Genomic DNA, 15,743 nt, shown 5'->3' with positions numbered 1-15,743 from the left:
TGTTAAGTGGCAGAAGTAAAGATAAATGTTTCTTTAATGTTCACATTTGAAAGTAAAGGAGTAGAAAAGTGGGAGTTGTTCAGAAGTTAATTAAGTTTTGCATTCATCACCTGCACAAATCACAGTTTGCTACTTAAAATTATACACCCAATGTAAATTTACACTCATGCCTTGTAAACTGTGCAATGTTTTTCCCAGCAAAAAAGTGGATCTGGAGATATGGGCAATTAAGGTATTCTAAGATCTTTGATGCTGGCAGAGGGGGAACGATATCCTAGCTTTGAAGGAGAGCAGGCTATGGCAGCCTAGATGTACATGATAGACTGAAGCTGAAATCCCTCTTTCATCCACCTTTTCACTACTCCTCGTATAATACACAATTACAAAATAACAAAAAAGCTGGTGCTGGAGTCTTTCTGTTGTAAACTCATTTTATTAAATTAATATTTGTGTTTTGCGTTCCATTAACTGGGATTCATATAAACATTAATTCAACCCCCCTCCAAGCTAATGCATGCCATATCTAATGTTAAATAGTTTAAGCGTTTCGATTTATATGTAATTGGTACAGTAACAAACATAAACTGTCAAATGTAAGACAGCAAAGTCCCTTCGTGTCTCGGCTACAGCCTTAAAGAAGACAGTTTAGACAGCTTCTTCAAAGATGCCTGCAGGAACATCAGCTTATGGAGACAATGGCTCCTCCACCTCCACTCTCATCATATTATCCATTTCAGTAACAAAGCGAAAAGTTTCTGCCATCTTCCGTCAATTCTGGAACAAAAAAAATGCTCACCACCATCAAAAGTTACAAATGTCAGTGCTTAAGTTTAACTTTATGCCCATCATTTCAGATATACAGACAACCTTTCAAAACCAGGTGTTTTTTTTGCTTTTTTTAAACACCGGGATCACACACGTCTAAACACCAATAGAGGATGCCTTTAAAGTATTTTCTGCTGCATATTAATAGTGTGTATGAGTCAAGGCTCAGGCTCATATTGATATCAGTTAATAATCACTCCCAGTCTATGTTAACGCTCCAATTCAATCAGGAAATGATAGGAGGAATAACAAATTGCTTTGTGTTAGTGTGATGCCGCAGAGCATTTGAAAGTGCCTAATTATTTTCCTCCTGTTCTTTTATTGTACTTTTATACATCTCTATTTCATGCTTGTATTAAAATAATACACCTTAGTGGATTTCTTTAAGCTGCTGGATTTGTCCATGCTAATGTCAAACCCCTTAAGATATCCAGTTAATAAGGGACTATTAACCAGTGTTGAAGATACGAAGTCTGACAATAGTAAACAGATTTTGTGAATAATCAAGTGTCAGTTAAATTTCAGTTTACAGACTCAAAAACACAATGATTAGCATTCAGTATGAGGGCTGAACGGTGAAATACTTTTACCAATAAATGCGTTATTCAATTCACATACATTACAACATTCACAACATAACATTAATATTAATATTTATTTACAGTGCAATGAACAAATAAATACAACAAAGTTTAAAATTGGCCACCTAGGGCTGTCATGATCTCCGATTTGCACTTAAAATTCATATCATAATTATAGCTTTTTTAAAATTTTAATTTATTTATTTTTTTCAAATTCTTACTGACTGAGTCCCCCATGCTACCAGTCAAAAGTCTGGAAACACCTTCTTATTTAATGTTTTTTATTTAAAATAAAAAAATAAAAGACACATTTAGAGTTATTTATCAATTTTTTCTTTGCTACATAATTTCATATATCTCGCATCATATATTTGATTTCTTCAGTGCATATCTATAATATAGAAAGTAGTAAAAACAGAGAAAAAAACATTAAATAAGAAGAAGATTTTGACTGGTAGTGCTAATATATATCAGACTGCAGGGACTCAGTCCATCCATAAAATGTAGACACAGTAGCACAGATTAATGAAGCAGCTAGCATATGCTCAGAACACTTGGAATGGAGAGAGCAGGAGACGCAGCAAGAGCAAATAAAAAGAAAATCAGTAATCAAATTAAGAATTAAGTCGTTAACAGTTGCCCATCTCGGGTGCTTCACTCAGCAATGTAACAACAGCCTGACTGCAGCAGAGCAAATGTAGTGGTCCAGTTTAGCGTATTGGCTTTGTTACTGGAACTAATTTTGTTCCAATGTGTAGGAAAAAAATGAATGTTGTTAATAACTTGCATAGACAGGCTGATGGTGCAGAAGAGTAGTTACTGAAAAAAGAGCTGTGATAAACTGCAAACTGAGTCTGCAACTGTAACCATAATGACACTGAATGATTTACGATGTTATCATATGCTTTTTTTCCAGTACCAATTATTTCTTTGAAAATCAATTATTCATAGCAATTTTTCATTTTGTATTTTCCAGTTGTCGCCCATACCGGTATATTGCAACATCCCTGATTTCAGCCAGTGGGCCAAGAATACAAAGCGATACATTTCATTTTACCTCATATTTTTTTCTGCAGCATGTGTTTGAGATTTTGGATTCCCTTCGTCTATCACACAAATGCTGCCTGCCAGCTTGTTTTTACAAGGTATTTTACTAATCCTAGAGAATACCTGGCTGCAGAGAGCTTAGCTTAGAAATGGTACCTGTGACCCACTGATGCCCCTGAAAAGATCCCCAGGGCATGGATCACACAATCATATAGTTCTGTTACAGTGGCTAGAGTGGCAATTCTGAAAGCCAAGCTCATCTTACTATTTATGAGTCAAAGTTTCAGTGAGTTGCAAGGGGATGTGATGCATAAACCTACCCGGTAGAATGCGTCACATTAAAATAAATGAATCCTTCCATTTCATGGGGAAATCTCATTAGAGTACATTAAGTAATTGCTGGAGTATATAGTAATTTGACTGTTAAGAAGATAAAATGTGCATTGCTCAGAAGCACTCTAACAAATTTAATAAACAGGGGAAAACCTGCTCCTTGGAAGGAAAATCCAGAAGATAATTTGTTTTGCCCGTTTTCAGAAATCTACCATAAGCACAATAACAAGGTTTAATGCACAAGACCTCCCACAACTCCATCAGATAAGGGACAAGCAGTTCTTTTTAGCATCATACAGAATTTACTCTAATGATGCAGGCATCCGAATATTAGGGACATGTTTGCAAGTTCCCATTTTAACAACTACACTGAATGTTCGTTATTGCAGTGGGCGTGTGCAAATTGAGATGCATGAATTTCAGACTTGTTCTTGTGATTCTCAGTCAAAAGGCTTCAAATTAGCATGTCTCCAATAGACAAGAACACAAAAGCCTTTAATTAGTCTCTAAGGTCCTATCACAATATATAAATCAGCCACTAATTGCAGCCGTTTCCATAATTTGTCCTTTGAGGACTTTGGGGATCAGCTGCACTGAAAAGCCACAAGATTATGTATTTGTAGCAAGTGATTCAAACTTAAATTGCAAAATGCACATGGCACTAGACCACCCAAACTTAGTGGTGTATTGACAGCAAAAACAAGCATAACTAGCAGTGGTGCTGAAAAAGAAAAAATAAAGTAAGTTTAGGGATTGACAGTGTTTCATCTGTGGCGCTAGAGATGGGAACTGAGAACCGGTTCTTGTACTTGTCTGGTAGTCCAATTTCTTGCCTGCCTATTGATCCCACTTATCGGTTCTTGCACTTGCGCTACAATAAGCTGATTTCATTTCGCATGTCAGTGCATAAATAGTTACGCAGTCTAGAGCGTGGATATGGACATTTATTTTTATTGCACAAAAGGACCAGGTAAATAGTAAAGTGGTAAACTGCATCCAGGACATAAACAACCACACCAAACTGGTAACACAACTTCGGTTCTTTGCTACTACCTGCCAAGACAGCATGCTAATGCTAAGCTAGCCAAGAACCCAGAGTGAAAGCTAAGTGAATGCCTACCCCAGCAGCCAGACCCTGAACTTCAACAGCTAACAAGCAGATGAGCAGTCAGTTTTCATCTGTCTGGTTTTCATCTTTGCTTTGTGCGGTCAGCTTTGTATTCTACTAAGAGCAAGATCTTGGAGATGCGTGTCCTCATTAGGGATTTGTGTTGATGTGTGGGGTTGTAGCCTCGGGTTTATATTAGGAAATGGTCATTATGAGATAATGTGTTTCAGCTATTTAACAGGGCAACATGAAAGTCATGTAACGAGTAGTATAACAAATTACTTTTTCCCGGGAGTAACGTACTGCATTACTTTTAAGAAAAGTGTTCTGTGTATTATGTGTATCAAATGACTTTTTTGAGTAACAGTGATCACGGCGAAGAGGGGAAATACCTCAACAAAAACGCACAAACGTTTGATCCGCAGCATGCAGTTAATTTGGATGAATGTAATTTCTTTACTGCTGCTTAGCAACGGTGGTGACTCTCAAAACGGAGCCAATGAGAATCAATAAAGGAATAAAATCAATAAGTGATTTCGATAATGGAATCTGAATCACTTATATTCTTATTAATTCCCATCGATTAGTGGCACTGTGTGAAAGTTATTTTCTAATAGCTTCCTTAAGTTACAGATTCTTATTAGCTTCTATTGCAACAAGCAACATTTTTATCTTATTAAAAGAGATTGCATTATAATAGGTCCAAATCCTTTTAAAGACCACTGAAGGAAAATTCAGTTCAGCTGAACAGAAAATGTTTGCCATCAAAGTAAAAGTTGTGCGTTACCGTTGCCACCAACATGTTTCAAGAGGTCCAACTCTTACTTTGAAGGTGGAGGCTCTCCATTTCTGGTGTGTCTGCAGCAATCTGCTATTGAGCAAACAGGTTTTCAGTGCAGCACTGGCAACTTCCAGTAACCTCCAGAAACCACTCGGCAGCCAGTCAGGGAATGCACATTTTTTTTCCCTAGTGACTGGTGGTTGTTGTGGGCTTGATGACTAAAAAAATAAACGTAAGCGTTTAATCGTTTGGCCTTTATGCAAAAACAGCTCAGGAATTAATCATAAACAGAAGCTATGGGTACAGCGGCTTCTGCAGGGCCTAAAGGAACTGACAGAGACATGCTGTGCAGTGTCAGAATCAGAGGTTTCACATTTCAGCTGTACATGCCCTTGCAAAAATCAATGTTGTAGCATGAAAGCCACACATGTTATGTGCCTACAAACAATGTGGGCAAATGCACAAGCATAAACCCACCCTCTGCTGTTGTGTTGTGGCAGACTGCCTGCAAACCAGCTTAGTTGTCATCTGGGTACCACTGAAAAGACATATTTTCATCATCTACTGCATTTATTGACTTTAAGAATGTGATATAAGTGGGAGAATAACAGTCTGCCAAAACAAATACATTAAAATAGGTCTGCTTTCTATTTCTTGTTTTGGTTTGATGCATTTTGACAATTTTTTAAGTGGAAGTTTCACATTGTCCAGTTTGGCAGTAAAATCGTTTTGAGTGTAACGTATTTCTACCGACTGCACCAATTTCCCCACATCTGATGAAACTGGACTACTTGGACACACTTTTGTGTTGTTGTGTGTTAATGTAATTTCATTCTTTTAGTGGGGTCAGATTTGTTTGCAGTGCAAAATTAACATCAGTGTTCATGTCTTTTTGCAGAAAACAACCAAAGGCTTAGATGCATTTTTCTCCAATTATCACAAAGTTTTACTTTTAACTGAACTGACACTAGGATTTTTTTTTTTTCTTTAAACAACACACATTTTTCCCTTTCAGATGTGTGTGTACATAATCTTTTTCTACTACAGAGGTAAAACCTTAGCAGTTACAACCAACTATTTTTGGGGTCACCTGTATCAAATGTTGTCAGCCCATTTGATGGCCATTATCAGTCGTTACCATCCCCAAAGACTTTGCAGGTAGGCAGACTGCTCAAACTACAAGTAGGCCGCTAATGGTGAGCATTCAAGCTCTTTCAGTTTTGAATTTAAGACCTGACTTTTGCATTGCAGTTTAACTTTGACTGTTTATTCTTTCTTGTGCAAGCTGTTTGGTTAGTTTAAGAAAGATTTAAGTACCCAGTTCCCAGTTAAACTTAGGAATAGATGACAAACTAGAAGGTTAAAGTCATGTTAGAGAGCTCAATTTTCAAGGTTCATGGGGTTTTGACTCCAGGAATTTATTCACATGCACTCTTAAAATGTAAAGAAGGTTAGTCTACTGTATATTCACTCTCGATGTTATACCATTGTAGAAATAGTAGAACATAGATATGATTGTAGGATGAAGACCATATTGCAGGATATGTTGTGCTTGCTAAAATAAAATTCCTTGCTTACATACAAACCAATGCAGAAACCCAAACAATGAGACTAGCTCATTATGCTCTTGGATACATGTGTGCTCGCCCACTGGATTTCTGAGAGTTGCTCTTTTGTACTTTCTCTTCACTGGTGGGATTCCCAATCTCCCTGTGAATAGCTTCCTGTCTCCCTGGATGTGCCGCAACACTCATTTTCACAATGATGGCAGCAAACAATGACCAGCATAAAGAAAACACACACAATTCACCGTGAACATTCAGAAATGCGGCCAATTTGAGGAAGAACATGTTCGTTCATAATTATGGGAAACAAAAAACACTAGAGGCCAACTGTTACACAATACCAAGACCAGTTGTTAACTTAGCCAAAGCTCCATTTTATACCACACAATTCAAAAAAATAAATAAATAAATCAGGCCAGGAATCTGTTACATTTAATCAATGATGAGTATCACGAGAGGAAATTAAGGGCGCTTGTTAATTAATGATGTCTGGCAGCATGTTGGCTCATTAGTTAGCAAAGTCACCTCACAGCAAGACAGTTTTGGGTTTCATCTTAGCTATGGTTCTCCTCTGCATGCTCACTTGGGTTTAACCTCACTGCTCAGGGTTCCTCTCGCAGTCCAAACAAATGGCTTTCAAGTGACTCTAGATCACCTGTAGGTGTTAGTGTGAGCATGTGTGTCAGTGCAGCAGTTCGTCAGCAACCCTCTCAATCTGTATCCCTACTTTTTCCACTAATGCGCTAGTCCCCCTCTAATCTTTATCAGAAATAAGTGGTGTAAGTTATTTTACAGAACTGTCGATAAAGTAATTATTGACAAACTCGCCAAATTAACAAAAGGTTTAAATGTTTGCAGCAGAGAAACAGAAGAATATCGACTATCGAGGCTCTTTATTGTGCTAAACAACATGTCGACAGTTCAATTTTAAAAGTAATTACTGTTGATAGTGTTGAATTAAAACTGATGAGCGTAATTGATAGTGATGTGCATGTGAGTGGCACGCACATTAAGTGCAAAATGCCACAAGTGACACAGTGTAACACTGCAAAAGACAAATTAGCTATTAAAATGTTATCTGAAACATCTGTTAAACTTGGCCACTAATTATTTATCTCCAGCAACAGCAACAGTTATGGAGTTAGGTTTAAAGGAAGATGATATGGATCACAACACTTCTAGTTATCAGTGGCTTTATACTCTTATTAATGCATGTCTGTTACCTTTAATAAAATTAATACTAATACACAGAGAATTGTAAGTCATAATGTAGAAAATAAAATAAAAGTTTGTCATTTTTTGTCTGTGTGCTAAAATCATTAAAATAAAAAGCCTCTGCAAAAGAAAGACTGAATAAAATTTAAGTAAATAAAACTTGACATCAAAGCACAGTAGTAATATTAGCCTATCAACCTGTTAACCTTGAAAAAATTAGCAACTCTGCCACTGAGCTGGTAATATTTTTGCTTCTTTTTGAAAACCACAACAGTACGTTTGTTTTACTTGCCACAGTATTTGAGATACTAGTGCAAGTAGCAGGTACTATAACAACGACACAGCAAGATGTATAAAATTGCTGGTGTTTAAAAACAGATATTTTAAGATGAAATCAAAATTTGGATTAACATCTGACATTGTTTAAAAGATTTTTTAAAAAATATATGTAAATCTGACAGCAGGGCTTTAACTCTCTTTAAAAATAGCGGCTAACCTAAAACCAATAAAAACTGAAACTAAATTGTAGACTTTAATGTCTGATGGATTATTATTCATTATTATTCAGCGACTGTGAGGACCTTTGGATTGTAATGGCTAAGATAATCTTTATCTGTTTGTAATGTCATGCAATAAACATGCGGTAAAATATTTCCCCACAGATTTATCACCTCGGGGATAGAAAACTCTCATTATATTTATTTATATTGCAATGGGTTGACACTCATAGACTCTTTCTCCTTGAAGCATACTGTAAAATAAGCTTGTTTCTGTGACTCGTCTCTCACACACACGTTGTGTCTCTGTGAAGCCGACTTGAATTCGAGCTTCTATTTGTCATTCAAACTGATTCATTCAGACTCCATTGTTGCCTTAATGATGCATTTAACTTACTATTGTAACCACCACTTATAAACAATTATTTTGTCAAATGGCATTATGTAGAATGCCTGTTTATATTTCTTTGCACATAGTATGATTTGTGAAATTGAATCGATTTATTTTAACTATTAAAAGGCAATAGCGTCCTCCATACGTTTCACCATACGACTACATCAAAAGTGAAGAAGTTCTTATGATGTTTACATATCTGGCAGTGATGGCAGGTAGAGGATGCAGTTTCTAGTATCCTTGATATATATATTGCCCATGATGTTTTGAAGCTGTATCATATAGAAACATTTTTCATTCTTTTTTTTTTTTGTTTTGTTTTAAATCAAGACGAGAAATCTTGAATACTTGAATTTAGAAAAGATTTAGAAAGATTCATGTTTTAAGTGTCAAAACATTTGGACAAATATGCAATAACATGTACAGCTCTCACACAGCTCGATACTGTATATTACCATATAAATTGAATTTGGGCTTCTAATGTTTGAGTCCATAATGAGAAAGGCTGCTTTAATTATGTTATTTCTCCCTGTAAATCACTGTCCACATTGAATCTCCTTCCAGCTCTATCACAGCTGAGAGGCATTCTTATTTATTTGATACGATTAGTAGTACTCATGCAGCCCTATAATGTTGTGATATCTCCTCTGTCAGAGAACTGTCAGGTAACAACACATTTGTAAAATCTAATTTTATGCTCAAGTGGTTCTGCTTCTGCAATTTATCGCAGCTATCGCTCACCTTCTTCCCTGCTTGCTCCTGCTAGCTTTCTCCCTCTCCAGTCTCCACCCTCTCTTTCCAGCTTAGTGAGGTGTTTTGATCTCATTATCATTCCCAAACATTCACACCGGATAATCTGTCAGGGCGGGAGCCTGTGCTCTGCACCGTACAGGGCACCCTGGTCATGATTAGGGGTGCTGGGGCGTGCTTGCAATGAAAATACCATTTTTTCCCCCTCCCTTTAAACCAAACTAAAAGTAAGGGATATATGGTTCTCCCTGCATGCTATAAAATCTTGGCTGTGTCAATTAGGTTCTTTAGCAAAGAGAAACTGCCTCATACTGCATGAGGACAATTGTGGGACAACCCAGCGAGAACACTGAATTGATTAGCCAAACCGAGCAGCGGGGCTCAGATGCCCTTTTACAAACTGCAAATCCTTTTCCAGAAACGCTGCACAATGCACAGTGAACCTCCATTAGACAATGCTGTTCCACAATGCACGATACAAACAGCCACCTCCCCTGTCTGTGGTCTATTGTTATCATGGAGGTAAAACCTTCCCCATGCCAAATCCTCACCTCACAGCCAGTTCAATCAAAAGCTATGCCAGAAAAACAGGGACTGAGACAATGGTAACTAATGCCAGGTGGATGTAGGCTTTGAGCTGTGCCAAGCTACCTGTGTCCATCACCTTCCCTACCCCATCCATCTCCTCACCCACAGCCACTCTTTGTCCACATATGGTGGCAGAAACTACGCAGACCTGCAGCCTTGGCATTTTGTCACAGTGGGATGCTAAGGTGGCCAACAGCACAAAAAGTGCCACACTGTGAATGCAGTTTTTGAAAGTGGGTTTTTGTGTGTGTGCTTTTTTAAGGTGACTTACATGAAGATAAATACAGAATGTGGCTACTTTTATATCCTTTGCTAAATTTGTCAATAAGCAATTTGATCGTGACCCTAAACAAGCTTACTCACCAGGAAGCTTTGGCCACCTCCTCTTTTCTGGCTGCAAAATACAGTACAAACACTGCTGTGTCTGTTCAACTGGTCACAGATGAAAATGCTGATAGACCTGTGTAATACAAAAATAATAGCTGCACTTTAGCTATATTATTGTGTTTGAGCCTTTTCTTTACCTACACTAATCTGTTTATCCTGACTGCAATATGATGCTGAGCCTAGGAAATGCTGCTTCACATACACCAGCTTATACACTAACCCCATACTTATTGCACTGCCTGCCCTCTCCGGCTTTTTCTGTTGTTTTTTTTTTTTTTTTCTTTCAATAGCTGTATGTCATCAGTAGCATTCATGGAAGTGTGAATATTGCTACGCAATGGAAACAAGCAGGTATTATACATGTATAAGGATTTGCCTTTGCAGGTCAGTGGAGTGCCACTTGTTTAGAATTAGATCTGGAAATACAGGCTGTGTACCCATAACCACATAGCTAAATTTCCTTTCTCAGTTTGATTGCTTTAAAAAAGAATCTCAGTAAGTGTGGAAGTAAGGGGGCTCTACCTGCCAGGCAAGTAAAATAGAGTGATTTCAACAGTATTTCAACAACCGCTGCAGCCGTGTGAGACTGTGTTCAGGCAGACGACAGCGGTGTGTGACAAAAACACAGTCTTGAAATTCATTTCAACGTGATCACTTTCTAAGCAAGGTGTGTGTGTGTGTGTTTGGGGTTGGCATGTTGCAACAATGTACCAATCAAAAACCTACAGGAACCAATTCCTGGTACAGAAGATACCTTAAAATGTGATGATGGTATTTTACATTTGTTGCCTGGGACTCCTAGGGACAGAGCATTACCTTAAATCAGTCTAGCCTGTTACCTTTACAGAGTTTTAAAAGCATTTCTGATATAATATGAACAGCTGAAACCTTCTTAGCCTCTATTACTCATCTACCCACCACCACCTCGCTTTCTATTGATCATATTCCATCACAAATGTAGCCTCTTGCATTCTTTATATATGCATGCCATGCTCTCCACCGCACAAACACAATCACTTTTTATTCTCACACAGCTTCCATCATACTATATTTCATGTTAAAATCAATATAAAGTGATGAGCGCCAGCAAAAGAGCAGCAGGGAAGGCTGCACGTGATAACTTTCCACCTCAAGGCTTCACTGTGGTGTTTTATGTTCATATTCTTTGTGTCTGGTCACTTTGGGGCTCCGGGGCTTCATTTTCATTAGCGGCACTTTGAAGGTACATTTTACTGTTACTGTCACAAACCTGTTGCAGACCAGTTGACTTATCCTTAGGGTTAAAAACACCATCAGGGTTAGATGTATAGTTTTCCACAGTGGAAGGTTAGAGAACTACTCTGGGTAACAAAAATTGCACTTTGTAATTGACATTGATTTTGCAACTGACGGCGCAATTAATATCAAGGCCTTTGTTTATCCCTGCAAGCTGCTTCAAAGTCCATAGTAAAATGAAAAGGAATTGTTTAATTTAGGCCACCTTATTACCATGAAGCTTTGACAACCACTTAGTTGCTTTAATGCTTAACATAATGAGAACACGAGTTTGAGTTCAGCTTCATATAAAACTCTTTGACAGTGCTATTATCGTCACTCACCCACCCATCCACCCACAGAAATTAGTGTCTTTTACCAGTGGCATAATGAAAGCAGGATGTAAGTATCTTTTTATAATCTCTTGCTTCACTTCTCCAAAATGCAATAAACATCTATGACATACTTTATTGCATTTTTATTCAATAAAGAAAAAAAATGGCATTTGACTGCAGTGCAACTTATGCGATAGTAGCAGTCAAAGCCAATATTTGCAATAAACCCATATTGGTCTAGAGCTGTGATTTCGACTAGGGTCTGAAGACAAGAGTCACCCTGCTTTTCAAAGTCAGGCTGCAGGTGCGTCTAAATATAAATCTGCCCCACTTTAGATTGGACGGACCACACATGCAAAGTTAATGTAGACAAATGAGTAGGAGGTGCGGGTCAGATCATATGGGACACCTCTGGCTAGTTTCTGGGACAGGAGGCACTCAAATCGAAATTCAAGTTCACTGTGTCTGTTAGAGTGTATGCATCCTGTGGAACAAGACCAATCTTAACACATCTGAATTGAAGCCCTAGGCGCATGATTTATCCACGTTCTCCAAATCTTCTGGTGGTATGAGGTTTGAGATTATTCCCCTCAGGGCGTGTACAGTGGGATATGTACTCATGGGGATTAGCAGAGAGCAAGGAGCAACGGATGCGAAGGACCAGTGAACCGAGGGATATTAACTTATACATTCTGAGTGGCATTTTCAGCATTTATAGAATCTAAATTTAGAGTATTACAGGTCAAATGTAACTCTCATCATATTAAAATTTCATAACTGCAAAAAAACCCTCTAAAAATATCGCCTTAATTATGCGCTTCAAAGCACATTTCCCTCGTGACTGTATGTAAATCGACTTGTTTGAGTGCGCGATGTGATTGACAGCCTACACGAAGTTTCTCTTGTAAACACATTCTCAGTGGCAAGTTGTGCAGTTTCATGAAACAAATAATGCTAGTGAGGTTTATTTATTTTATTTTTATAATCTCTGCTTCTGTTTGGTGAAAAAGTATCGATGTGCAGCTTCAGCCATTGATTTTTTTTTATCATCCTCTGCAATGAAACGCCGATAACTAAGAGATACCGTGCGAGCAAACTGTTGCATACATGTTAAATCCAGAATGACAGACATTTATTCTAAATGCAAAATGCACAAAGCTTTTATTTTAGTTCTTTTTCAAACATGGCTCGACTATTGTAGGTTTATAATAAAAGCTGTCTTTTTTATCACAGAGCACAAGCATTATTCCTAAGCACTTTGCACCGTCTTTTCAAAGCCGATTAGAGCACGAAGAAAGAGGCCAGCTCATCCTTGCAAAGGCAGGATATTTACATTTCATTGCCATGTGCAGTGAATTTTAATTTGCCTGCTGAGATTTAACACACCGGTTTCCTCGCAGTTTCACACATGAGTGCTTAATGGCTTCGTTAACATCCTGAGGGACTTTCCTCATTACCTGATCTGGTCAGCTCTGACAGGTGCAACGAGTCTCATCACTGATCTTTGTTCATAGTGCCAAGTTCCCTCGCACCACCGATTGCAGTGAAATCGAAATCAAAGCAAACACTTGTGAGTCAAAAAGCCAAAGCACAAAAAGAAACGTCAGTCTGTGGCATATGGGAATAATTCTAATGAGATCGGTGCCCTTGACAAAAATATACGGCCTAAAGTTAAATGTCTAAAATTATTCCTGTATTGCTTTTCTGAGTATCTTTGGACACAGACCAAGAACACCATTAGGCCATTTTAAACAAACCCATTAACTACGTGTTTCATTATACAGGCACTGATAAAGACCACGGGCAATCCTCTGGAAAATGTATGATTTTTTTTGTTTGTTTTTCTCCATTAAGTTAACCAAAAATATCAGCATGGTGTATTTATTTTGGAGTCCTCTAGCATACTAACTTCAAAGGACATAAATCAGATATTTTAATGCAGCTTCACTTTAAGTCTCTTTCACATTTTAACGTGAAGGTCACTCAAGTTATCTAAAATTGAGGACAGTTCATCATGCCACACAAATATTTGAAAAGCCTTGCTATTACAGCTCTCTCATAACATTGTGTGATACATCCAAACAATTCCCAGATGGCCAAAGCTCAAGCTTTCCATTTACATTTTTAAACTAAGAACAGTGTGGTGCCCTCATATTTTTCACACAATATACACAGGCAATATTTGCTCAATGCTTCAAGGTGGGAAAGCTTTGCAGTGACATCAGCAGAGTTAAAAGGTAACGGCAGCCTAACAACACCACTGTCTTTCTGCCAACATCTTCACAGTACCACAACTTCTTTTCTCACATCACTTCCTCCCTACTCGCCCACTGAGCAATGGTCACACAGGCTGCACAGCATAAATTGTCTTCACTATTTGCTTTGATCCCTGACATGCACAAGGCGCCCTGCTAGAGCAGCTCCATGTGGAGTACTGACAATCATCCGACACTTTGTTGTTAAAAGAACACATAACTTGTGCACGATGTGAATTGCCTATACAACAGGCTGTGCATCATGTCTGATCATTGACCCAAAAATACAGTGCAAATGCTGACCTGGCAGCAGTGGAATCCTGATTTAGTCTGTATTTACTGGTACAAGAGTGGTTGATATGATCGTTTACAGTACAGTTTCTGTTAAACTAATGGAATTATAATTAAACAAGATCAAAATTATGGGAAACACTTTGTAAAGAGCATCTAAGCTCTTTAAGTTTGTAATATTTCAAATATTAATTAATTAAAACTGCCACCACACTGTTATTTTCATCATGCAGCGAACCCTGCAACAGGGCTGTCTATCATCAGTGCAAACAATGTTTCTTATGTGAGTGACAGCTTCTTACGTTCTTATTTCACCAACTATAAATTATGTTTTGAAATAAAAAAGAAGCCGTGGTGTTCCTTTCCTGATTGTCTGATTATTTTTTTGGTTTGTAAGATGTTAAACATTGACATTAACAGTTACATGTCTTACATTCTAGCACACCGAATGTTACAAATTTTAATAAAAACGAATTCCTTTTAAATTTAAAGATGTTACTTAAAATGAGGCCAAATGTACTGGAAGACTTAGAGAGCGAAATTATTAGATCACAAGTCTGTATTCACGATTATATTATGGAATTAAATTACAGTTACTAATCAAAATGCCGGTTACTATATCTGTGTGTGTGTGTTAGAGAGAGAGACAGTGCAGGTCAGCGAAGCTGCTGGAACAGGAAGTTGAATGCGACTCCAGGTTAGGACGGCGTCCAAGAAGCTGTTTCATTGTCATCACGGGCTCCTTTCATTTGGCAGTATGGTCTCAGATTGGAAGCATGGTCTTTAATTGGTTCTCTTGTTTAGATTTGCACCGCCTCTTACGCTCAGACAGTCAAATCAGTGCACATTACTCTAAGCGACTCGGGACTGGCACGCTTGCCAACTGACCACACTAAGGGGGGTTGTCATGTTGCCACTTTTTATTTATAATGATAAAGGAGCTGTAACATTACTGTAGAGTGTAAAGCCTATTTACCAGCTTTGAAAATATTGTCAACATTGAAATTCTTGATTTCAAACCTGAGGAAATATCTACAGCTTGTTGAGGTTATTTCAGCCTAGCTCATTTTATTCTGAAATTGTGAGACATTGTATTGTTCAAGCCCAATGTTACTACCTGATTAAGACGTACATCGGGCATTATATAATTGCATGCTATACTCCTTTTGTCCCAGAAACTGCTGCAAAATATTACAAGGCCATATGGGCTATCAGAAAAACTTCTTCCCACCCACTACAGAGAAATGTGTGCTACCTGAGCCGATGGCATTTTCCTCTGCCAAATGAAAAAGGCAAGAAATCTCAGATGGAGTGAAAAAGGACTTAGGCAAATCCATACCTCATACTAACCTCACCATCTTGTGCAGTCAGGTCTCAGTGCTTTTATCTGGCAGGTCTAATACTACTGTTGGGCTGTTGAAAAAGAACAGAAAATCCCTTTGCTAGAACAGCATTTCGGCTGTTTAGCATTTGTTGGAATACACAGTAGGGGCATTATGGGGGCAGATTATTTATTTTGAAAGAGAGGCAATTCGAT

At 38.0% G+C, this 15,743-nt stretch overlaps 1 protein-coding gene across 1 annotated transcript in view; it reads right to left on the bottom strand.

Moving 5' to 3' along the window:
* Positions 1–15,743, bottom strand: part of grik3 (glutamate ionotropic receptor kainate type subunit 3) — a 92,110-nt gene that overhangs the window by 39,153 nt on the left and 37,214 nt on the right. The window lies entirely within an intron of this gene.

Source organism: Neolamprologus brichardi, chromosome 11 (genome assembly GCF_056152115.1).
Source record: "Neolamprologus brichardi isolate AB-2024 chromosome 11, ASM5615211v1, whole genome shotgun sequence".
NCBI classification, from domain to species: Eukaryota; Metazoa; Chordata; class Actinopteri; order Cichliformes; family Cichlidae; genus Neolamprologus; species Neolamprologus brichardi.
This window is presented reverse-complemented; position numbering and strand designations above follow the sequence as displayed.